At 44.8% G+C, this 26706-nt stretch overlaps 1 protein-coding gene across 5 annotated transcripts in view; it reads right to left on the reverse strand.

Annotated features, from left to right (window-relative positions):
- PIEZO2 (piezo type mechanosensitive ion channel component 2) overlaps positions 1-26706 on the reverse strand; it is a 760979-nt gene that overhangs the window by 467771 nt on the left and 266502 nt on the right. The gene's annotated exons all lie outside the window — the stretch shown is intronic.

Consider the following 26706-nt stretch of genomic DNA (forward strand, 5'->3'; position numbering starts at 1 on the left):
GGTTCACGGTGGGAGGGTCAGTGGGGTTCTAGTGCACAAAGGGATGGAAAGGAGGGATAGGTCTAACACGGTACAGTGTTTTCTTGCTGAGGATATGGTTCCTATTCTAGTGAGGACACTCATTTTCAGTATGCATTTTGTTGGAAAATAATGTGATGTGTGAAATGCCATTACTACTGGCAGGTAAGTGATAGTGTGGTTCTGGAGGTAGTCTTTGAAGGCTTTTTGGTGTCATGCTCTGGTACACAGGGTATCCTGGCCTAAACATGGCAAGTGTCAAGGGTAGATACCGTGTTTCCCCCAAAATAAGCCCTAGTGCATTTTTTGGGAGCACAAATTAATATAAAACTCTGTCTTATTTTCAGGGAAACACAGTAAATTAGATTTTAAGAAGATCAAAGTTTCATTTAGTCCAACCACCTTTTTACAATCTGTGACAACATATAAACAATACACAACAAAACTGACATGGAATAAGAAAAAACATTCAGACAAGAGAAGTACCGTATTTTCACGCATATAACGCGCGCGTTATACGCGTTTTTACCTACCGCGCATACCCCTCGCGCGTTATATGCGTGAGCGCGGTATACAAAAGTTTTAAAACATAGTTCCCACCCCGCCCGACGCCCGATTCACCCCCCCAGCAGGACCACTCGCACCCCCACCCCGAACGACCACTCGCACGCGCTCCCACCCGCACCCGCATCCACGATCGGAGCAAGAGGGAGCCCAAGCCCTCTTGCCCGGCCGACTCCCCGACGTCCGATACATCCCCCCCCCCCCCGGCAGGACCACTCGCACCCCCACCCCGAACGACCGCTCGCACGCGCTCCCACCCGCACCCGCATCCACGATCGGAGCAAGAGGGAGCCCAAGCCCTCTTGCCCGGCCGACTCCCCGACGTCCGATACATCCCCCCCCCCCGGCAGGACCACTCGCACCCCCACCCCGAACGACCGCTCGCACGCGCTCCCACCCGCACCCGCATCCACGATCGGAGCAAGAGGGAGCCCAAGCCCTCTTGCCCGGCCGACTCCCCGACGTCCGATACATCCCCCCCCCCCGGCAGGACCACTCGCACCCCCACCCCGAAGGACCGCCGACTTCCCGACAATATCGGGCCAGAAGGGAGCCCAAACCCTCCTGGCCACGGCGACCCCCTAACCCCACCCCGCACTACATTACGGGCAGAAGGGATCCCAGGCCCTCCTGCCCTCGACGCAAACCCCCCTCCCCCCCAACGACCGTCCCCCCCCAAGAACCTCCGACCGCCCCCCAGCCGACCCGCGTTCCCCCTGGCGACCCCCACGACCCCCCCACCCCCCTTCCCCGTACCTTTGGTAGTTGGCCGGACAGACGGGAGCCAAACCCGCCTGTCCGGCAGGCAGCCAACGAAGGAATGAGGCCGGATTGGCCCATCCATCCTAAAGCTCCGCCTACTGGTGGGGCCTAAGGCGCGTGGGCCAATCAGAATAGGCCCTGGAGCCTTAGGTCCCACCTGGGGGCGCGGCCTGAGGCACATGGGCCCAACCCGACCATGTGCCTCAGGCCGCGCCCCCAGGTGGGACCTAAGGCTCCAGGGCCTATTCTGATTGGCCCACGCGCCTTAGGCCCCACCAGTAGGCGGAGCTTTAGGATGGATGGGCCAATCCGGCCTCATTCCTTCGTTGGCTGCCTGCAGGACAGGCGGGTTTGGCTCCCGTCTGTCCGGCCAACTACCAAAGGTACGGGGAAGGGGGGTGGGGGGGTCGTGGGGGTCGCCAGGGGGGGCGCGGGTCGGCTGGGGGGGCGGTCGGAGGTTCTTGGGGGGGGGCGGGCGTTGGGGGGGGGGGGGGTTTGCGTCAAGGGCAGGAGGGCCTGGGATCCCTCCTGCCCGTAATGTAGTGCGGGGTGGGGTTAGGGGGTCGCCGTGGCCAGGAGGGTTTGGGCTCCCTTCTGGCCCAACTACCAAAGGTACGGGGAAGGGGGGGTGGGGGGGTTGTGGGGGTCGCCAGGGTGGTCGCGGGTCGGCTGGGGGGGCGGTCGTTGGGGGGAGGGGGGTTTGCGTCGAGGGCAGGAGGGCCTGGGATCCCTCCTGCCCGTAATGTAGTGCGGGGTGGGGTTAGGGGGTCGCCGTGGCCAGGAGGATTTGGGCTCCCTCCTGGCCCGATATTGTTGGGGAATCGGCGGTCCTTCGGGGGGAGGGTTGTATCGGACGTCGGGGGGGGGGCATCAGGCTTTCAGGATGGGGACAGACCTTCAAGGGGGGACAGTGCACGGAAGTCAGGGGGGGTGAACGGAGAGTCGGGACAGCGCACGGAAAGTCAGGGCGGGCGAAAGGAGCGTCGGGCAGCATGCGCGGTATACCCGTGAGCGCGGTATACCAAAGTTTTTGTACATATCAGCGTGATTTCTGCGCGCTATACCCGTGTGCGCGTTTTATACGGGTGCGCGTTATTTGCGTGAAAATACGGTACTTCATTTCCTGGAGGAAGCAAACAAGCTTGCTAATAAAATTTTGACAGAACTAGGGGAGAGGGAAAAAGGGCCAGAGGTAGTTTGGAGGAGAAAAGGATTTTTGGGCCTAATTCAGAGAGAGGGAAAATCTGATCTCTATCTCAACAGCGGGAACATAGGACAGGAGAAAATCAAGTCCTAGAGGGAGAGGAAGTTGGGAAAAATACTATTCCAGACAAATTTTAGTTAGGTAGCTGGAAAGAGAAAAGAGCCTCTAGACCAAAAAAAACTGGGAGGCCTGAGAGAACACCTGTCGGAACCCAGTAGACCTAAAGCAGGCATTTCTGAGAGCTGATCTCAGTAAGAGAAAGATAATGGCCAGATTAAGAAGACAAAGGAACTAGGCCCAGAAGAGCTTCTAGGAAAGGCCTGAGGGAATGTGTTGTCTATAACAATGCTAGATTGCTTGGATCCACCATAGAGAACTGGGATCCAGTCAATGATTGGAGTTCTACAGTTCTACTGTAACTCTTTTCTGCCTTCTGCCTCTGCCTCTTTTCTACAGTTCTACTGTATCTTCTAATGCCTCTTTTGCTGCATATAAGATATCAGTGGTGTAACAAGGGTAGTAGGGTAGCAGCTGCTCCACCGCCCTCCTCTCCACCACCCCAGCACAAGCAGCTTCTCAGTCTGCTGCTCGCACTAGTATTGACTTTTCCTCTGACGTCACTTCCTAGCCCTGTGACGCAGACGTGATTTCAGAGGGGGAGCCAGGACAGTCCGAGCAGCAGGCCAGAGAAGTTGCTTGCACTGCTGAAGATATAAAGAGGTATGGGAGGTGGCATGGGGGGTGGGGAGGTGGCGATGCCCTCACCAAGATGGCACCTGGGGCAGTCCCCCTCCCCTTACTTTGTCACTGAAAGATACTATAGTAGGGCTCTCCTTTTGTGTTCTTTTACAATTCTATACATTGGCACTGTAGTCTAGGCACCTCACTGCCATGTGTTTAATGCCAATTCTGTAATGGCATCTTGATGCCAAGATTCCATTATAGAATACTAGCATAAGGTTGGCATTGGTAGGCACACTCACTTATATCATGTCAATAGCAAGCCTAGGTCAGTGTTCCTACAATAGGTGTGCCAAGTGACATTCATAGTTTATAGTATTCTATAAACTACATGCATACCTGGGAGACACACCCATGCTCCTCCTACATATATGACCCTGGTACTTAGGCACTACCTTATAGAATATCACCTACTGCAAATAGGCACTTACATTTCAATTAATGGCATCTTTGATGCTCCTTAGCAGCTTACCTCTAGGCACCGTTTTATAGAATTGCCCCCTTATTACTCATAATGTGTGATATGTTCTGTATATAAAGATCACAATCACAGTCACAATCATAAGGCTTATAAACTGCCTAATCCCAAGCTAAGAGAGCAAATAGAATGCTAGGTATAATCAAGAAAGGTATTACAACCAGAACGAAAGAAGTTATCCTGCCGTTGTATAGGGCGATGTTGCGCCCGCACCTGGAATACTGCGTCCAATATTGGTCGCCGTACCTTAAGAAGGATATGGCGATACTCGAGAGGGTTCAGAGGAGAGCGACACGTCTGATAAAAGGTTTGGAAAACTTTTCATATGCTGAGAGATTGGAGAACTGGGACTCTTTTCCCTGGAGAAGAGGGGACTTAGAGGGGATATGATAGAGACTTACAAGATCATGAAGGGCATAGAGAGAGTGGAGAAGGACAGATTCTTCAAACTTTTGAAAAATAAAAGAACAAGAGGGCATTCGGAAAAGTTGAAAGGGGACAGATTCAAAACAAATGCTAGGAAGTTCTTCTTTACCCAACGTGTGGTGGACACCTGGAAAGCGCTTCCAGAGGGCGTGATAGGACAGAGTACGGTATTAGGGTTCAAGAAGGAATTGGACAGTTTTCTGAAGAAAAAGGGGATGGAGGGTATAGATAGAGGACTGCTACACAGGTCCTGGACCTGTTGGGCAGCCATGCGAGCAGACTGCTGGGCACGATGGACCTATAGTCTGACCCAGCAGAGGCACTTCTTATGTTCTTATGGTTCATTGCGGTTAACAAGTCCCGCTGGTTTCCTATCCAGGCAAGAATTAAGTAAGCACTCTTATATTTAAGATCTTATGGGACTCATTTTCAAAAGAGAATGATATCCAAAAAGTGATATAAAGGGGATTATGGACAGTTTTCTTGCCAAATCCTTCCAATTTGCTATTTGTGACACCTATGTTCTATATGGATCTCTATGCTGTTGATCAATAGTTCATCTAAATTTCAAGGTGGTATGTTAGAGGCTTGGTATGGGTCGGAATTCCTTCCAAAAACCCACCCAAATCCCAATGTACCTACATATAGGTGACACCTAGGGTATATGGGTTATTGGGGTGGTGTACAGTTGGGTCCTGTAGGTTTTGGAGGGCTCACAGATTCCACCATATGTATAGTGATTAGAGTGGGATATGGGCCTGAGTCCCCATCTCTGTGGTTGACTACACTGCCCATTTGGCAACTCCAGAGATTTGCTTGCTACACTAGGACTGGCCATAGCATCTGAAGATTTCTTACAGGCAGGTATGTACTGTTTCATTCATATTTTGGACGGATGGGAAGGGGTAAGTGACCACTGGGGAATTGTGTGTGGGGCGGACATGTTTACATCCCTCCAGTGGTCATCTGGTCAGTTAGGACAATTATGGTGAGACGTGTACCTGGGCCTTTTTATGTGAAATTCAATGCAGAGTCCCCTAAGGTATCTCACTGCTCTGCTGGGATGTCTATGTGAGACAAAATAACAAAATCCAAATAGCATCAAAAGGTTCCACAAAGGAAACGAATCAGCAAAACAAGAATAAAATTGTGGAATAGGGGATCGGATGTACCAGTTTGTAGTTTAATAAGCATCCAAATAACTTAAAAACAATAATCTTAAAAAACAATCCACAAGATAAAAAAAAACAAATAATGTATAAAATACAAATGATCTAACACAGGCTGTGTTTTGGCAAAATAAAAATACCTTCCTCAGGGGTCTTATAGGGTCCTTGGCTGTGTGCTGTGCTGATTTGTTCGTAGCCTCTTTACTACTTAAATTGTTTTGTGACTTTTATGTTTTTAAGTTATTTGGATACTTATTAAATTACAAACTGGTACATCTGATCTTCTGTTCGGATGTCTGTGTGACCAGTCTACTAAACATGCTGGCCCCTTCTACATCCCAATGGCTTGTTTTATACATTTTTTCTTTTGGACATGTTTTTTTCAAAAATGGTTAAAAAGATATACGCATTTCTGTAAATTGGCCATTAAAACAAAAAACAACCCAAGACAGAAATTTTGTAATTTTGTTTGCTACTGGATTATTGTGCCTCTTCCACAAAATGTCCAAACTCGGATTCAGACATCATATTGAAAATGTCCCTCCACATGGACAAACCCCTTATTATATGTCTTCATTGATACTTTAGCCCTCTTTTCAAGGTTCTCTTTGTTATAGAGACAGATTGTTGTTGCACTGCCCTGAAGTGAGGGGGGTGAAATATAAATGGCTCCTTAAGACTAGCTTCATGTATAATGCACCAGCTTTAAGAAATCAGTATGAAACACGTATTTATATAGATTTTGTAAATAGGTAAAGGACCCTGCATCAAATGAAAAGGCAAAGATGTCATGGATAATAGCATGCTTTCAGCTTGTCCAGAAAGAACTGCAAATTTTATATTATTGTTTGAAAATAATAAAGCTGTATACGTGGTTTTCTACTTTATGCTATTCTCCCCTTTTTTTACAGCAAGGAAGAGCAGTGGTTAGGAAGGATGGGGTAAAATAGTGATTGGGCTGGGGGGGTCCCATTTGGGTGACAGTATATGGCTTGCCAGTATTAAATATTTCTAGGTTATGCACTACCATCAAACATCACATCTTGGGAATATCATGCCTGGCAAATATTGATCTGGTACGCATTATGATGTGTTTGGCAGGCATATATATTTTTTTTTATCAGTGCAATTTCTGGTAAGTCAGAATGATAGCAATAACTAACGCCTACTATATTCATTTCCATTAAATGTACACAAATCAATACACTTTATTCTAAGGTGTTAAAGGTCGCAAAGACTTAGCACTGGTCATTTAGACTGCCTCAAGCTAAACTTCTGGAACGGGAGTATCCTCACTTAACTTTCCTGTAAATAAATATGAAATGCACTCCATATGAATTTTAAATACAAAAACATATTTTAAGCTCATTCTTGAAAACAAATTATTTAAGTAATCTGGCCAGGATAAGAACTGCCCTCATGAAACGCAGCTGAATTTAGGCATGCACAGTGGTGTTGGAACTGGTGGGACCGAGTGGGCTGGGGCCCAACCAGTTTGGGCTCAGGCACACTCAAAATTTCATCTCATTTAGTGTGGCTGGAAGGGATTCCTAAGCCCTGCCAGCTGAAGACCTCTTCCCCGCCAAAAGAATTTGTGTGTTGGGCAGCCTCTGATACTGTCCAGGACCCACCACTCTTCCCAGCCACAGGCCACTCCCTCCCTTGTGCATGTTCAGTTTTCACACTCGCACAAAACTTAGCATACACACATGGAGGCTGGTGGCGGCAGCTCCAGGACAGTGCTGCAGCCACCCAACATGTAAACTCTTTGGTGGGGAGGAGGTCTTCAGCTGACAGGGCTTGGAGATCCCCACTAGAACAGGTATGCAATTTGTATATATATAATTTTTATTCATTTTACAACTTACATCAAGTGTATCAAGAAATAAAATTTGAATTGGAAAAACATCACTTGTATTACTATTATCATCATCAACTGACATTCATGAAAGTTAACCTCCCCTCCCATCTCTATCACATCAAAAATATTCATTTATATTATACAATAAACATTCTATTAATATATAAAAAAATCATCCCTCCCACCCTCATTTCAATTATCTTATGAAGGGAAAATGTTTACTATTCATTACAAAAGTCTGTTAATGACCCCAAACATCTCGAAATTTACCAAAATATTCTCTCTGTGTGGCTAACGTTCTTTCCATTTTATAAATATGACATACAGAACTCCACCAAAAACTGTAATTTAATCTACTCTGATTTTTCCAATTGAATGTAATATGTTGCAGGGCAATTCCAGTCAGAATAAGTAGAAGCGTGTTGTTTTTTGAAGAAATCTGACTTTTCGCTCTCATCGACATGCCAAATAAAATAGTATCATATGTCAAGGCTACTGGATTTTCTAACAACCTATTTATTTGGCCCCAAATTGATTTCCAAAAAGCCAAAATACACGGACAATAGAATAATAAATGATCTAAAGTCCCAGCTTCAAGATGACAATGCCAACATCTATTAGACTTAGAGCGATCTAATTTTTGTAAACGAGCAGGGGTCCAGAAAGCTCTATGTAACAGAGAAAACCAAGTTTGTCTCATAGATGCAGATACTGTACATCTCATCCTCCAGGTATGCCATTTGCCTTGGGGCCACCAGTGAGGTTGAGGAGCAGAAATTAAAATTTATGTTTGCTTTAGTTGGGGGGATGGACAGAGATGAAAATTTTGGCCCACACACTTTGCTATCAGGTTCACCCTAAATCAGCTGCCTCTCTATGCTACTGGGTGCATAATATTCAGTGGCACTTAATCAGACAATGCCACTGAATATCACCATTAGCCAGTCATCTCCTAACTGATTAGGTTAGAGGCGGACTGAGGCAGGGCCTGGATCAACAAAAAGGCTGTCCTAATTTATGCGGTAAAGTTAACCACTCTGGTCAGGGAAAGAAAACAGCAAGCAAATATGAAAAATGTGCACATTTTCAAATGTGTGAATACCTTTTGAAACTCTGGTTATGTTGTGCTTGCCTACATAAGCTGCCTCAAAATTGCTTGTGATACCCCTTGCTTTCCTTTAAGATTTTTCCACAGTGTAACAAACCTTGCATATACAAATGAGCATTTGTTCTCCTATGAAACTGGTTGCCTTGGGATTGTCACAGCCCCTTTTAAAAAAACAAAACAAAAAACAGACAATTTCACGTTCACTTCTTACCTTTCCTTCCCTGGACTAGATTTTCTCCTCTTCCTCTCCACTGAATTTATTTTTGCAGCTGCAGTTACTCCCCACCAGGACAGGCTTCACTTCCTCTGATCCATGACCTTTACCTTCAGTCATTGCTGTTCCATTTCTAATCTCTCTCTCTCTCTCTCTCTCTCTCTGTTTTCTCTAGAGATCTCTCAGATGCCAAACAGATCTCTTCACAAGGTGAGTCTTTCTGGACGTATCACCGAATTCCTCTCCACTGCTCTCCAGAATGGCACATCTGACCACAGTGCATAGTGAGTTTCCGCCAGCTCCTCATTCTACTCCAATTCCTGTTTATCTTTCAAATGTGACCCTTGCCAACCACCACATGAAACATTTAGTCCTGAAGTGGGAGTACACAAGCCATAACCTTGGCACCAAGTCAGATAACTAATGTCAAACAGCTACCCTCCAATCCCAGCAAAAGTTTGCTCTGTAATGCAGGCTCAAATCTGCTATTCTTTTTCTCCTGCTGAGGAATTAGGAAATTCTCTGGGCTCCTGAAACTGTTCCATACTCTCTGAAACCTCTTGTCTCCCTGACAGTGAAACATCAAATATTCTCAGGCTTGATGGGGCCAAAAACTCTGCTGGATGACCAGTATATCTACTTCTTTTCTCCACATAGGATGCAAATGGACAAGATGGCGCCACCCTGCCTTTTAAGGTGCATCCTGCCGTAAACAAGTTGACATGTCAACCAAATTGTCTATCAGCATTCATATGACATCTCTTTCTCAAAATCACATGTGGCCTCCCCCTTACATTCCATTCTGTAGGCTTTGAATCTGTACACATTGAGGTGTTTTCCTTTGATTCAAAATTCCATCAGGATTTCACTTCCATTGAACATTCCTAGCGACCCTGGTGCACCATTCATAGTAATGAGCAGACATTTCAAGATGTGCATAAATGTTAAAAAAAAACATGTCCCAAAATATTTAAAATCACAAAATTTTCTGGATGGGGGAGGGATGACACTTAATCTCCTTTACCCTCTCCTCTCTCCCTTTCCTCCTCTCTTCCCTCTTTTTCTCTCCCCTTTCTCTCCCTCTTACCTATCCACCTCCTCTCTCTCCCCTCTTACCTCTCCTTACAGTCGCCTTGAGCCGTTATAGGTATGAGCGACGCACAAATAGAAGATTAGATTAGTAAACACATGAGAGATGGCTGCTTTAAACCTTGGCATCTCACAGGTCAACTATAATATTGATTCTGGTGCTCTATAAGCACAACATACTTGTAATTATTAGGGCTAAACTGTCATTTGCAATGACAGGAAATACCAGCTACTTATCCTATGCCATTTCAATGTGTTATCAAATGAAAATGAGAAGAAAAGAAAATACATTTCATGCTTTGTTGATCACTGTTAATAATGTGCAACCAAGACTTGTTATAACTAAACTTTTGAGATATCCACAAGTGTTCCAAATCTTCATTACTGCTACAGCTAAAGTTCTCATAAGATTTGGATCGTCCTGGATTTGGTAAGGGCTATGGCCCCAAAATGGAAGAAGTTGCTTGGATTAGGACAAAATTAGAGGCCATAGAGGTCCACTATGGGCTACCATATCCAGCTAAAATAGAGTAGCCTAGTGGTTACAGCACTGGGTTGACAACCAGAGAAGCCTGGTTTAAATCCTACTGTCACCCTTCATAATCTTGGGAAAGTCACTTAACTCTTCATTGCCTCAGGTTCAAACTTAGGGGCCCTTTCACTAAAGCTCAGCACAAGCTAAAGGACATTTGCATGTGCTAAATGCTGCACATAAGCTTTAATAAACGGGCCCTTAGACAGTCAGTTCTCTGGAGACAGAGAAATATCTAATATACCTGAAATGACTCATCTTGAGCAACTACTGAAAAAAGGTGTCAGCAAAATCTTATGTACCAATTCAAATGCCTGGCAGATTGCTAAACTTCCTGGAGGATAGTCAAAATCTTCAGATGTTTCCCCCTCTTTCTCTGTTTGGTACTCATAGAATGAGAAGTGCTTTAGCTTCCAGATGATTAGTATAAATATTGAGACAGGCAAAACCATAATAATGCCGTCCTGTGAATCAGATGTTTGGATCCTACTTGGACTCACGATCCTACATACAGCTTTTTGGTTGCATTCATTATGAATGCATTTTGGTTAAGACGATTTGCATGTTTGTTGCAGTTATGTGGGTTCATGCTTCTATGCATATGACATGTGGTTTGCCAATGGAGCTCTATGGTGGTCATATCTGGAGTTCTTTCTATTAAGTTGTTTGTATGATTGACTTAAAGTCTGTATCTTTAACCCCCTCTTTTTTCAAGCTGCAGTAGAGGTTTTTAGCACAGGCCGGCAAGGTAAGTGCTCTGGCACTCATAGGAATTCTAAGAGTATCGGAGCATTTACCTCTAGTTCAGCTTTACAAAAGGGGCCGTAAATGTTCAAGGCCCAGCAATCTACTTCTGTATTCTGCCACAAAAATTTCATGATATTCATCAAGTCGCTACGACTTGAACACAAGTCGATGGCACCTAACATAACATAAATGTGTAAGGGCTAAATCAAAGAATAAAACAGGGGAAACAAAACCACAAACTCAAAATTGCAGAAAACACAGTGGAATTGTCCTAATCAGAATGATGTGCAGAAATCAAGTGTCCTTCCATTCATCTGATAATTCAATCTTTATTCATCCAACTGATCAATAAATCTTCCAAAGGCTTAATGACTTGACATGTACATGTTTCAGCCAAACCGTCTTGAGAGTCTTCAACAATCTAATCAAATAGCGTTATGTGTGAATATACAGTCACTCAGACAGTTGCTACCCAATCAGAGTGTGTGGAACAGCGCTTGGAGCCCAGAAAACATGCCGGGCGTTCTGCAACTGGAGTTTTCGGCATATTTTCTGGGCTCTAAACACTGTTCCACATGCTCTGATTGGGTAGCAAGTTGCTACCCAATCAGAGCATGTGGAACAGTGTTTAGAGCCCAGAAAATATGCCGAAAACTCCAGTTGCAGAACGCCCGGCATGTTTTCTGGGCTCCAAGCGCTGTTCCACACACTCTGATTGGGTAGCAACTGTCTGAGTGACTGTATATTCACACATAACGCTATTTGATTAGATTGTTGAAGACTCTCAAGTCTCTTGAGGCAGGCCGGTTTGGCTGAAACATGTACATGTTGAGTCATTAAGCCTTTGGAAGATTTATTGATCAATTGGACGAATAAAGATATTTGAATTATCAGATAAATGGAAGGACACTTGATTTGTGCACATCATTCTGATTAGGACAATTCCATTGTATTTTCTGCAAGGGCTAAATCACCCACTTAAAAGGACTAAAATTCTAGCTGATTAAGCTTGTTTCAGGAGACCCACCTGACTGCATCAAAATTGCAGAAACTAGAGAGTGATTGAACTGAACATTGTTTATGCTCTCCTGCTTTAGGGGAAAGATAAGAGCTTGACCATTTTATGTACGATCAACTACACAATATCCTCACCCCCAAAACTCTAATGCCTACATATGGCCATTTTATCAAGCTGCACTAGAGGTTTTTAGAATGGACTGGCACGTGCTCTGATGCTCATAGAATTCCTATGATTTGTAACATCGAATTATTCAGCAGTTTTGGGGGGGGGATCTAGTGGTCAATATACAATTTTAAAAATCCACTTTGGAATCTCAAATTTACCCTTTTAAATCATTTGGTCTTTCAGATGTATGTTTCCACAGCAACATCCACATATTTTCTTTTTAATGAAATCCCTGATATATACCTCCATACGTGGGCGGACTGACAGGGATCTGGGCTCCCGGGCAATAAGGCTCCTGTGTGGGCCCCTCCTCCTGGGCAATAAGGCTTCTTGGCCACACCCCTACTCCCTGACCCCTAAAAACAGTTTAAGAAACATATGGAACTACTTTTACAAAATCAGTAGAACAGGGCAGCTTGATTATCAAATGTACTGTGCTACTTAAAAGCAAAGCGTTTAGATAAAGGTTCCTTTTGCAGATCACGTTGCCTGCCTGCCCCTAGTTTTTGGCATGTAATAGATGAGCTGTGCAAATGTAAGTTATCCTAGAGGATAAACATTCTAAGTAAATGTACTTGCTGAAATTAGTACACTGTACCTTTTGTCTTCAATAAACCTTACTATTATACGCAATAAAGCAGTCTTCTCTATTCATTTCAATCTATAGTTCATAAAAGTAAAGGAAATTAAAAGTGATATTAAGGGTGGAGGGCTGGCAATATTACAGCAAACAGTCTAGTTCATAAATACTGTATATACAGTGTGTATATACAAACTGATTGTAAATCCCTGCTTAATTGCATTGGGAACATCCATCCTAATCACAGCGTAAACACAAAAGATCTCCGCTGTGTATAACATCTAGTAAACTACTGAGTCCTTTTAATAACATGCAGTAAGCAGTTAGCTCATGTATTGAGGCATGGTAGCTGTTATTGCACAGTCAAAGTAACCACTGTTTTGCTGGCATGAGAATATGTGCTAACTTACACTCTTGAAAAGTTTACTTTAGTTTATTGCCATTTCCAGCCCACCTTTATCCAAGGCAGATTACAAAATATACATACACAATAAACAATTAAAATACACACACAGCGATTAACAAGACTGCTTACCTATAAACCTAATGTCTTACCAAATACTATGCTTAATGGCACAGAACACTTAGAGGGGGCACAATCGAAAGGGACATCTAAGTCCGTTTACGTCCATATCGCAAGTCGTCCAAAGTTAAAAAGAGCCTAAGACACATTTTCGAAAGATACGTCCAACTTTTTTTTACTTTCAAAAATCGTCTAATTACACGTCCTGCCGATCTGATCGTCCGAGCTGCTAAATCGTCCATCTTTATACCACATTTTCATCCAACTTTTCGTCCAAGTCAGAAATGCCTAGAACAAGCCCTGTTGGACGTGGGAGGGGTCTGCAAAGTGATGGACTGCACACCCAGACATGCCACCTAAATAGTGGGGTACCTTACAGGGCACTGCTGTGAACTTCACAAAAAGGGTGCCATGTCTTCATCTCACTACAGCTCCCTTATAGGTCATGGTGAGCCCCCCAAATCACCTCCAGAATCCCCTAGTCCCACTTATCTACCATCCCAATAGCCCTTATGGCTGCAGGAGCCACTTATATGCCAGTACAAAAGGGTTTTGGGGGTGTATAGGGCAGTGTACATGTTTAAGTATCAATGCAGTGATTACAGGGGCTTATGGGCATGAATCCTCCTCTCTATGGATCCCTAACCCACTCCCAAGAAGGCTTAAGCTGCCTCTGTGCTGGACGACTAGGCTTTCCTATGCTCGGCTGGCAGGTGATGATGGTCTGGAGGCTGAAATTTAAAGTTGTGAATAAAATTTTTATGAGGGTGGGGGTGGGTTGGTGATCACTGGGGTAGTGTGTGGGGGTCTGTGTTATGTGTTTTCAGTGCTTATCTGCTGAGTTTAGGTGGGTTGTTGTGAGTTAGACCATGTTTTACATGGACTAAGTCACAACGTCCAAGTTCCGTCGATCCTTGGCTGTATAACTTTCGGTTATACATGCTGTACGACTAAGTCTAAGCCGGCCCATGTCCCGCCCAACTCCCACCCTCGACACGCCTCTCGAAACGCCCCGTTTAGCTTTGGATGTTGAGCGGCACTATGAAGGCCTAGGTAGTTTAGAAATACGTCCAAAACCCGTTTTTATTTTCGGCACTTGGACGTTTTTGAGAAATGTTCGTCCAAGTGCTGACTTAGGCCAGTTTTTGGACGTTTTTCTCTTTTGATTATGAGCCCCTATCACACTAAGAGGTACATAATCAAAATGGAAATACGTCTAAAAACCCGTCTAAATCAGCACTTGGATGGCCTAAAAGATAAGTCGTCAAGTGCCGATAACTGAAATGGGGTTTTAGATGTATCTAGAGGCATCTTAGGCCTCTTGGGGTGGTAGACAGGTAGGTATAGTAGGTTTTGGGGATGTTTTGGGGGTCTCACTATGACCTGCAAGGGAGTTGTGGCGAGATGATTATGTGGCACTCTTTTTGTGAAGTTCATAGCAGTGCCCTGTAATGTACCCCACTACTCTGTTGCCATGTCTGGGTGGCCAGTCCATCACTTTGCTGACCGCTCCCATATCCAAAAAATCTTGTTCTAGGCGTTTTGGATTTGGACAAGAATGCGGTATAAAGATAGACGACTCTGCAGTCTGGATGATCAAACGGCTAGATGTATAATTAGATGATTCTTGCAAAAAAAAAAATATTCTGGATGTATTTTTCGAGAATGGACTTTAGATGCTGCCGACTTTGGGCGACTAGCACCCTAGGCCAAAAACGGATTAGACTTTTTTTTTTAAATTATGCCACTCCTTGTGTTATATTTCATGATACAGAACAAGTGTTTTTTTTTAACATTTGCTTTAATTCCTGCAGATCTTTCAACTGTCATACATGCACAGGTATTTTGTTTCACTCCATAGACCCTACACAAGAAAACACACTTTCCTTGTATTTTGAAGATGGAACAAATCAAATTTGCCTTTGTAGAAGATCTTAATTGTCTCGTTGGCCTATAAACTAGGCACCAGTATCTGCATTCCCCTTGTGCATATACGGTAAATGTATAGAATAACAGCACTTATGTGCATAAGGCTACACTTACTCATAAAAGTACTAGTAAGGCACTTACATACCTAACTTGCATTATAAGTAAATGCAAGGAAGCGTATATGAGGGTGTTTCAAAAAGTAACAGCAAATTGAATATTTTGAGATATATAATTCAATTAGAGATACAAATTATATGTCATTTTTCTACATACTCACCCTCTTTTTCAACACACTTCTCACACCGTTGCATCACCTTCTTTATTCCGCTGGGAAAAAAAAGTTTTGAGTTGTGCCTTCAGATAGAAATGCACCACTTCTTTGACCTCATCATCACTTCCAAATCTTCGTCCTCTCAAAGGGCTAAATTCACTAACCTGCCCAATCGTGACTGATCCGTGTCTGATCCGGGCAGGTCTGATGGATTCTGCAACCAACAATATTATAATGGGGGCAATTGGAGGCACACCCCCATCCGCCGACACAGATCGCTATTGTGTGATCCTGACACATGCGCCGACCATCTGCTTTCCCTGTAGATCAGGGGTCTCAAAGTCCCTCCTTGAGGGCCGCAATCCAGTCGGGTTTTCAGGATTTCCCCAATGAATATGCATGAGATCTATGTGCATGCACTGCTTTCAATGCATATTCATTGGGGAAATCCTGAAAACCCGACTGGATTGCGGCCCTCAAGGAGGGACTTTGAGATCCCTGCTGTAGATGGTCTGCGCATGCTCTCTCCACGCAAGGAACACACTTGCAGGGAGGGAGGGAGGCAGGCGGGGAGGGGGGTGGCAATCAGTCAGAACACACCCAACTCTCCTACTCTCTGCCGCCTTCCCTGCAGTGCAAGCCCGCGGGTTTAAAGCGGGGCTGCACTGCAGCATGCAGTCCCGCTTTAAACCTGCAGGCTCTCACTGCAGGGAAGGCAGCAGAGATCCAGAGCTCAGGGCAGAGAGCAGGGCATGATCGGGCAGCTTGGAAACTTCCTGTTAATGTCAAATGGGTTATACAGAGGGTAGCAATTCATGTTTAATCTGCTAAAATCAGTCAATATTTACAGATAAGTTTGCAAAGCTTCAGTTTCAGTCTTTTAGCAATCAAGTGCTGCTGTAATAACAGGGAAAACTACACGTGGTTTGGGCACCTCTGGAGAGAAGGTGGCAGAGATCCAGAGCTCGGGGCAAGAGCAGGGCATGATCGGGACAGAAAAGAAGGGCTGGAAAATCGGAGCAGAGCTCGGGGCAGAGAGCAGGGCATGATCGGGACAGAAAAGAAGGGCTGGAAGATCAGAGCAGAGCTTGTGGCAGACAGCAGGGCATGATCGGGACAGAAAAGAAGAGCTGGAAGATCGGAGCAGAGCTCGGGGCAGAGAGCAGGGCATGATAAGGACAGAAAAGAAGGGCTGGAAGATCAGAGCAGAGCTTGGGACAGAGAGCAGAGCAAGATCGAGGCAGAGAGCAGGGCAGGATGATCAGGGCAGAGCTTGGGGCAGAGAGCAGGGCTGGAAGATCGGGGCAGAGTGCAGGGCGGCAATGGAGCAGGAGAGTCGGCAGAGACGTGTTCGACTGGTCCCCAGCAGTCGCTTCTTCTGTTGATCGGCCAGCCCAGTTGGTGTCCTGGATTTGTTTAGTGAATCATGTCCCTGCCTACTTTGCATGCAGTTTCCCCTCATTTGCATGCATGGATCAGAAGCGGATCGGAGGAGAGGTTAGTGAATCAGGTTGGAGGGAAATCTGATCGCAAAGGGCTCGCAAACTGATCAGTATACTATCGGTTTGCTTAGTGAATCTAGCCCATTGAGTCCTTCAAGGGTCCAAATACATGATAATCAGAGAGAGCAAGATCAGGGCAGTTTGGAGGATGTTGTAAGATCTGAAATCTTAATCTTCAAATGGTATCAAGAATTGCACTGGCAATATGAAGGCGTGTGTTAACATGAAGGAGAAGAATGCCTTTAGACAAAAGTCCTTCTGTGATGGTTAAGTATTTTTGACTTCAGCTCCTCCTCCATCAACATTGCACTATATCTGGCACTATTCACTGTTTCACCCTGTGACGGAGTCAGGGATTCTCCCTTACGAATGTTGCTGTTATACCTGTGGACAGCAGGGGGAACTAGCCCAAGAGCACTTGGACTTCAGGTCCCAGAAGGCACTGAGCTCCTGCAGGTTAGTAAAGGGAGAGGTATGGCCAGTATGAAAAAAGGAGGTATTGACGCCCCTGTATAAGACTTTGGTGAGAGTGTGGCGCAGTGGTTGGAGCTACAGCCTCAGCACCCTGGGGTTGTGGGTTCAAACCCTGCGCTGCTCCTTGTGACCCTGGGCAAGTCACTCAGTCCTCCATAGCCCCAGGTATGTTAGATAGATTGTGAGCCCACCGGGACAGATAGGGAAAATGCTTGAGTACCTGATTGTAAAACCGCTTAGATAACCTTGATAGGCGGTATATAAAACCCTAATAAACTTGAAACCTCTTTTAGAATATTGTGTACAATTCTGAAGGCCACACCTTCAAAAAGATATAAAAAGGATAGAGTCTGTCCAGAGGAAGGCTACTAAAATGGTGCGTGGTCTTCATCATAAAGAGCATGGGGATGACTTAAAGATCTTAATCTGTATACTTTGGAGGAAAGGTGGGAGAGGGGAGATATGATAGAGATGTTTAAATACCTATGTAATGTAAATGCGCATGAGTTGAGTCTCTTTAATCTGAAAGGAAGCTGTGGAATGAGAGGGCATAGGATGAAGTTAAGAGGTGATAGGCTCAGGAGTAATCTAAGGAAATACTTTTTTACAGAAAGGGTGGTAGATGCGTGGAACAGTCTCTCGGAAGAGGTGGTGAAGACGGAGACTGAATTCAAAAAGGTCTAGGATAGGCACGTGGGATCTCTCGGAGAGAGAAAGAGATAATGGTTACTGCGGAGGAGCAGACTAGATGGGCCATTTGGTCTTTATATGCCATCATGTTTCTATTGGGAGAATGATGCAGCTGAAGCAGAGGGGTGGGACTCAGCTGGAAAGAAGGATATATGTTCAGTGTGGGGTTCATTCATGCAAAGGTCCCTGTGGGAGAGAAGCCCTAGAGAGAGAAAGGGCTCAGGGAAGAAACCTCCAGAGAGACTGTGAGAGAGTGTCTGGCTGTGGGTATTGAAGGTTTGGACAGTAAGGCCCTGATTCTCCAAAAGTGCGTCCCGATTTTAGGCAGCTGTAGGCGTCCTACAGCTGTCTAATCAGCCAATCGGGATGCACGTTTTTTTAAAAAAAAAAAAGCTCCCCAGGCAGGCCGTCTATATTGAAGGCAAGGCCCGCAAGACACCTAGGCCCTGATTCTGTATAGGACGCCCGGGAGAGGCGTCCTATTCAGAATCGGCCTACACTAAAACCCCGATTCTGTAACCGGCGTCCATGTTACAGACGCTGGTTAGAGAATCGGGTTAGATTAGACACGGCCCGCTACACTTATCGCAGCAAGGGATCTCTCTGCCGCTATAAGTATAGCGGGCCGCAGCCTGTCCGATCGGATCCCCCCCTCCGACACAACTGACCGCCCCCCCCCCAACATTACCGATCTCCCTCCCACCCCGACACTACCGATTGCTGGCAGGAGGGTGTCCAATCCCTCCTACCCGAAGACACACCCCCCCCCCGCCCCCCCCCCCGGCACTAACAACCTCCAAACTAACCTATTCTTCAGGCCAGACGGTTCTTGCCCGTCCAGCCTGTAGGCCCGCCTGGTCGAAATGAGGCGGGCTCGCCCCTTCCCAGCCCATCCCGCCGAAGCCTAAGGCCTGATTGGCCCAGGCTCTAGAAGCCTGGACCAATCAGGCCTTAGGCATAGCGGGTCCGCCCATCCCCACTTAATCTAAGGCCTGATTGGCATTCTTCTATGAATTTCATGAGGTTTTACACCCTCCAACCTTCTACCATGCAAACAGCTAAGGGGGGGGGCCTCCATTTTGTTTATGGTGCCTATCGATTAAGCACGCCCTGCCATCTATTGGGCACTGTCAACACTTCCTCTGAGAATGCATCTTCCCTGCATGGCAGTTTGCAATGCCAGGGTGTTGGTTCATGAAATACTGTTCATTTGCTGTTACTCGTATATGGGTGGAGCATGGATGGAACATGGACAGAATTCCCACTTATGCATGTAACTTAGAGAAAACTGGAAGTGACCTGCATCCCTGTCACATTTATACACCCATAGTTATGCCAGGTCTGTGGTTGGTGTAGCTGTGGGTGCATAAATGAAACATACTCTGATACTGGGTTATGCTCCTATTCTATCACAGATGCTGTGATAGAGTAGGCTCCCACCCTGCATTTTCACAGTTATAGAATTGCCCCCAATTGCATAGCCTGTTGTGGGATAAGAAAAGGGATGGACTGTGGACTACCCAAAACTCACTCCCCCCTGGCAATCACTCTCCCCCCTCCCCCATTCCAACTGACCATTCATTGACCCTCCCCAGGCCTATCTTAGGAAATCTTGATGGTCTAGTGACTGTGACTTCCCATGACAGTCTCACAGTCATTTTGCAATTGGAACCTCGGGGAGGGGGGCTGCTGCTAGACGATTGGGCTCAGGAGGGGTGGGCTTGGGACCCCCTCAGATGTGGGAGAGGGAATGCGGGCACTTTCGTTTATGGTTTCAATTTCTGCTTTCTCCCATGGACCTAGTAAAGCCTCATTTACATATGATGCTCCCCCATCAGGTAATTGCTCATTTTAGGGCATGTATGTTAAGATTTTATGACATAGTAGAATGATAATTGTATGCAGTTTATTAATTTATTATATTTGATCTTCAACACCTTACAAATTGCTCATAAAAGGACAAGTAAGAGACAAAGAGAGCAGATGTTGGAAAATTAAACTATAAAAAGAGTACTATTCTCTGAAACACCTGTAGAAATGCATTGTTAATTCCAAACTTTAATCAATGCCAAGGAATGTCATTGTGACAAAGCATTAACCTTCTAGAATTTGTCCATGCTTAAACAATGCCATCTGTGATATCACATCACATAACTGTAGTGTATACCTCAGCGTTTTTTAAGAAGAAACGGTTAAATATAAATTATTAGAAAATCCAGTGGCACTGTCATATGATACCATTTTATTTGGAACATCTATGAGGGCAAAAAGTCTAATTTCGGCAAAAAATAACAAACTTTTGTTTATAATGATGGGGCTTGCCATGCAGCTTATTTTAAAGAATTGGAAAAATTGGGATAGATTAAATTATTCATTCTTGTGGGAATCCCTATGTTATATCTTTATGGCCATTCAGAAGGGATATTATAAAAAATTTATGGAAGTTTGAGAACCATTAACTAAATATTGTAAGGATTGATTTATTTATGTAAATGAGGAAAACATACACATCCGGAGAGGGGGGAGGGGAGTATGTTTTGACACTGGTTAAGAGGTATAGATAGGTTGTTTACAGGGATTTTTATGAGGTGTTGGTTAATTGGAACATGGGCTGGCCTACATTGTAAGCATCTCTCCCTCTACTAGGGCCGCCTAGGTTTGCCTAAGGCCCTTAGGCGAGCTTAGGCGGTTTTGCGGGCCTCCGGAGGCTCCCGGAGGCACCTTTAATATAAGCGGCCTGCGCGGGGAGCATTTTTTTAAAAAACGTGCATCCCGATTGGCTGATTAAACAGCTATAGGACGCCTACAGCTGCCTAAAATCGGAACGCACTTTGCAGAATCAGGGCCTCAGTGTGCCAGCCTGCGCTAAAAGCCACTTTTGTGATTTTGTAAAACGGGGGGGTATTTACTTTTCACAGAGCTAATGCTTTAAGGGTCCCTTTTACAAAGCTGTGGTAGCAATTTCCCTTGTGGCAAATGCGACACAGTCTGTTCAATTCCTATGGGTTGTGTCACATTTGTCACACCAATAATCGCTACCATGACTTTCTAAAAGGGGCCCAGATTTTCTTTCAGGTTTTATCTTTGGACATTTGCCCCTAAGATATTAAACCAGTGTGATCATGTGATCAGACTGAGCAGTCAATACCTGTCAAGACACTGTCTTCTACTGGGCTCTGTTAAAACAACAAACATAAACACAGTTTATTCATACTTTCCTTAAACATTTCTATACACGTGACCAGGTCCCTCCAGGTTTCTCCTGGTCATCAACAGGTCCTCCTTGGACTGCATTGTTCTTCAAGTCCTTCCAGGTCCTCTCTGACCCTCATTGGCCCTCAACTCTTCAGGCAGCTTCCGGTGCCATTTACCGGTCTCTCGAATGATCATGAAGACTGCCAATCAAGTGGAGCAAGCTTCATCCAAGGCAAGGCAAATCATAGGTTGTATACGCAGGAGTTTCGTCAGCCGTAAGCCTGAAGTCATTATGCCATTGTATAGATCCATGGTGAGGCCCCACCTGGAATACTGTGTGCAATTCTGGAGGCCGCATTACTGTAAGGATGTGCTGAGACTGGAGTCGGTCCAGAGAATGGCCACTCAGATGGTCTCGAGACTCAAGGATCTCCCGTACGAGGAACGGCTGGATAGGTTGCAGCTGTACTCACTCGAGGAATGCAGAGAGAGGGGTGACATGATCGAGACATTCAAGTATCTCACGGGCCACATCGAGGTGGAAGAAGATATCTTCTTTTTCAAGGGTCCCGCGGCAACAAGGGGGCATCCGTGGAAAATCAGGGGCGGGAAGCTGCACGGGGACACCAGGAAATTATTTTTCACCGAAAGGGTGGTTGATCGCTGGAATAGTCTTCCACTTCAGGTGATTGAGGCCAACAGCATGCCTGATTTTAAGGCCAAATGGGATAGACACATTGGATCTATTCACAGAGAAAGGTAGGGGAGGGTCTTTGGGGTGGGCAGACTAGATGGGCCGTGGCCCTTATCTGCCGTCTATTTCTATGTTTCTATGATCACTAGTGGCCCCACTGGTTCCTCCATGGGTCACTCGCCAGACCTTTGGCATGTGCTCATAGGGTCTACAGGCTGCTTCCTAGGAGGTCCTCTGATGGTTCCTGGTGCCATTTACCGGTCTCTCCGCAAATCACCACTGGTCCCTCCACCTTGGACCTTGAACTCCTCCAACTCTTCTAGCTGCAACTTGTTGAGCTGCTACAGGTCCCTCTGCTCCCTGGCCTCTTGGGTCTCACAGGTCCTGGATACTTCACTGGTCCCACTGCCGGTCATCAAGCTTCAGCACCCCCTCCCTGGACTCCAGGTTCTAACTGTCTTCCAACAACTCCTTCTTCCAGACCCTTTCTAGCCAGTCTCTCTCTGAGAACTCCTTTCAGTCCCTCAGCTGCTCTCTGTGAGAATTCTCCCAATCGCTCACACCCCTGGTCACTCACATATAACTCCACCAGGCCCCCTGCTGGTCATCAAGCATAAGTGCATGAGTCTTTGAGCCCCTCCCCTTGGCCTCCAAGCTCTACTGGGCAAGCTGGTCTACCAGGCTTACTGAAACTTAGGCTGAAACCAGCACTCCTCCTCTTGAGCATCATCTGGCTCCCAAAGCAGCTTCTGCTTTCCTTGGCTTGTTGCTCTGGACCTGTCTTTTTCAGCACCCTGCTACACTCAGGGTGAGTGGACAGCTCCCAGGTATCTTTGCAGGATGTTAATCAAATTAGCTCCTTCTTTCTGCTGCTCAGACTCCCTCTGCTGGCCAGTGACAAGAACTTCATCCTGTCACAATCAAGTAAGCTTTTTATAGTATCTATATCCCTTTCTTGCTCTTTCTACTTATATTTTTCTCTACTTTTTTGTTTCAGCCATTACTATATTATTTCTGATTTCCTCTCTTAGTGCATAATTCTATTCAGAGCGCCAAAATTTAGTGCCAACCAGAATGGCGCTTAGCATGATTCTATAAAAGGTATATGCACCTTATAGAATCATGCTAAGTGCTAGTGCATTGATGTATACCTTTTAAGCGCATCCATTTAGGCCAAGGAAAACAGGGCCTAAATACCTGCGCCTAACTTGTGCATGCATTGGGCTTATTGTATAACAGTGTGCCTAACTCTGTATGCCCTTGATCTGTCCTTGTTGCACCCATGTCCACACACCTCTTCAAATTTGCACACTAAAACTGGCATGCATATTTCATAGAATCACGCTTTCAAAGTTGTGCACGTAACTTGCAATTGATGCCAATTAGTTACAGTTATTTTATTTGATACACCGCCATTTTTAACAAATCAAAGCGGTTTACAAAAAAATAAAAGCAATGGGCACTAATTAAAATTGATAAAAACAAACGAGGGAATAGACATGGAGGCTCGGATTCTGTATAGAATCGGGCTTACACCCGCCCAAAATAAACCTGATTCTGTAACCGACGTCCATGTTACAGACACCGGTTACAGAACTGGGTTACTGTAGACACGGCCGCTACACTTATCGCGGCAAGGGATAAGTATAGCAGCCACCAGTCTCCCCCGAATGATCGCAGCAGGAGGGAGCACCATCCCTCCTGTTGGTAGGCCCCACAACCCTGCTAACACCCCCCTAGACCCTCCTCCACTAGCCTTAAAAAGTTGGCTGGCCGGCTGGGTTTTCCCACCGGCCAGCCGGCCCGCCACTGTCGAAATGAGGTGGGCCTGACCCTCTCACAGGATCCTAAGTGGGAGATGGGGGAGACTGGCGGCCACGCCTACTATAGCGGCTGCGTCTACTTACAATGTAGGCCAGCATTTTGCTGACCTACATTGTAAGTATCTCCCGCTCTATTATGGAGACACATAGGGTCGCCTATGTTCGCCTAAGGCTACCACCTAGCCTTAGGCAAACTTAGATGGGCTTGCGGGCCTCCCTAAGCTCCCAGAGGCGCCTGGGGAGCTTTTTTTTAAAAAAAAAGTGCATCCCAATTGGCTGATTAGACAACTGTAGGCCACCTACAGCTGCCTATAATCGGGACGCAGTTTACAGAATCCGAGCCTTAGTGTCAATTATGAGGTGTTAATTGCCAATTATCAGTGGTGATTTGATTAGTTAAACAATTACTTTGTGCATGCGAATTGGCTATGCGCACTGATTTGCACAAACAAGGTAAGGCACCATATACATAATTTGAGGGTAAGTGTGTACACTGTGACACCCCCCCACCAAACTCTATCAAGTCTGCCTAAAGTTAGCCACCTAAATTGGCATACCATGTGTCTAATCCAAAGCGCATTGTTAAAAGTGGGCATGGTTAGGGGCAGATTGTGGATGTGTTTTCAAGTTAGGCACATGTTTAACTCAGGCGCTGGGATAAATATGATGCACCAAAATATTGGGATGCCTAGAGACACTAAGGGGGGAATTCAACAAAGGGCGGTAAGTGCATTAGCGCATGCAATCAAGTTAGCGCACACTAACCACTAATGACGCCCATTATATCCCTATGGGTGTCTTTAGCGGATAGCGTGCACTAATATGTTTGTGCATGCTAATGCATTTCTGGACATTAATGCAATTGGAAATGCTAACATGATGGGTGCTCTTTGTTGATTACCCCCTAAGGAGCGCTAGGCGCAGTTCTGTACAGTGTGCATAATTTTTATAGAATTGTGCTTAGCCCCACACTAGTTGGTGCCAATTTTTTAGACAACATATATAGAATTTGGGCATGAATGTCTCAGTCATTTAGTTGGGGTTTCTTTTTTTCTTCCAAGAAAAACTATCTTGCAGAGACCAGCAATTAATGTCAGTGAATCAGAAAGGGTGATGATTTTTCTTTGCTTCTTCTATTTCACTGCTCTTGGTCTTTCACTAACACCTTGGCTCTGCACCTATTACACTGCCTTTAATAACTCACCAACTTAAACCCCTATCTTTAGTTTAACTGGGTTTTACTTCAGTGAATCATGAGTGTTAGAGAGGGACCAAGTTATCCTAATCTACTGAAGTCCCTAGCTAATTAAAAGAAAGGATAATTAAGAAATTACTTGCTAAAATCCCACCCTGAGTGATTTCCCTTTCTCACAGCAGTTAGCAATTTAACTTTTTCAGTTTATTACACAAATTCTGTTAAATAAACTGTGAAGTTGCATTGTCTTTTAAAATTAATTAAAAACCAAAACACATCTCTGAGAAGGTAATTACTTGTTCTTGTGAGTATCGTATAATTCCTTTCTAGTAATGAAAGTATTTAAGACAGAACTGTCACTTCAACTTCTCACCTTTAAACTGTCCTGCACTATTCTAACTTAGGTTTATATTAGTTCCAATATATATATTTTTTTCATTCATATAAATGCGTGTGACAAGATTCAGCTCAGGGACACAAATTCTGATTACCCCTGTTGAATTAGCAAGTCAATAAAGACTCCTTTTATCAAACCAAATTAGAGCTTTTTTACTACAGGCCGGTGACGTAAATGCTCCGATGCTCATTCAATTCCTATGAGCGTTGGTGTATTTACCTCACCAGCCTGCGGTAAAAAGTCCTACCACGGTTTGATAAAAGCCAGTGTAAATTACTTACCCCTCCTTTCTCAGATTAAATTACATTTTAAAATAATATAACAATAAACCAGAGTTCCACTTCAAAGCTTTAACCCTGAGAACATAGTAACATAGTAGATGACGGCAGATAAAGACCCGAATGGTCCATCCAGTCTGCCCAACCTGATTCAATTTAAATTTTTTTTTTTTTTTTCTTCTTAGCTATTTCTGGGCAAGAATCCAAAGCTTAACCCGGTACTGTGCTTGGGTTCCAACTGCCGAAATCTCTGTTAAGACTTACTCCATTGTAATTTAATCGTATATTCAAGACACCACTCAGTTCCTTAAAATGCTGAACGATTTGGAACCTGAGATCCCTAATGATTGTAAATTTGTCACATTTGACGTATGCTCTTTATATACGAGCATACCACAAGAGGAAGCACTTCTAGTCTTAGAAAGGTTATGGTATTCTCAGCTGAATGTAGATAACATCTCTACACAATTCTTAAGAGTTATGTGCTATAGCTTTGAGAAATAATTACTTTATTTTTAATGGTGAGTTCTTTAAACAACTTTCAGGCATTGCTATGGGTGCGTCATTTGCGCCTACCATAGCTAATTTATACATGGCTTGGTTTGAGGAATCATTTATTTACAAGTTATCAGGATTTCAACATATACTGAAATGGTGGCGTTTTATAGACGACATATTTGTCATATGGACAGGCACTTTACAACAACTTCAAGAATTTTCTATGATAATAAACCAGTGCCATGAATCTATTAAGTTCACCATGTCATACAGTACAAGTAAAATTAATTTTCTAGATGTACTAATACAATGGAATGGCAATAATCTTGTAACCTCTATCTATCGCAAAGATACTGATAGAAACACCTTACTGAGATTTGATAGTATGCATCCGGCACATTTGAAGACCAGCATTCCTTTCGCTCAATTTCTAAGATATAGGCGAATATGTAATACAAAAGAGAAATTTCTCCAAGAAGCTAAAGTTTTGGAACAAAGATTGGTAGCAAGAAATTATCCATATACCATAGTTAAAAAAGCGAAAAAACGTGCTCTTCA

The sequence above is a fragment of the Geotrypetes seraphini genome, chromosome 2, assembly GCF_902459505.1.
Source record: "Geotrypetes seraphini chromosome 2, aGeoSer1.1, whole genome shotgun sequence".
Classification (NCBI taxonomy): Eukaryota; Metazoa; Chordata; class Amphibia; order Gymnophiona; family Dermophiidae; genus Geotrypetes; species Geotrypetes seraphini.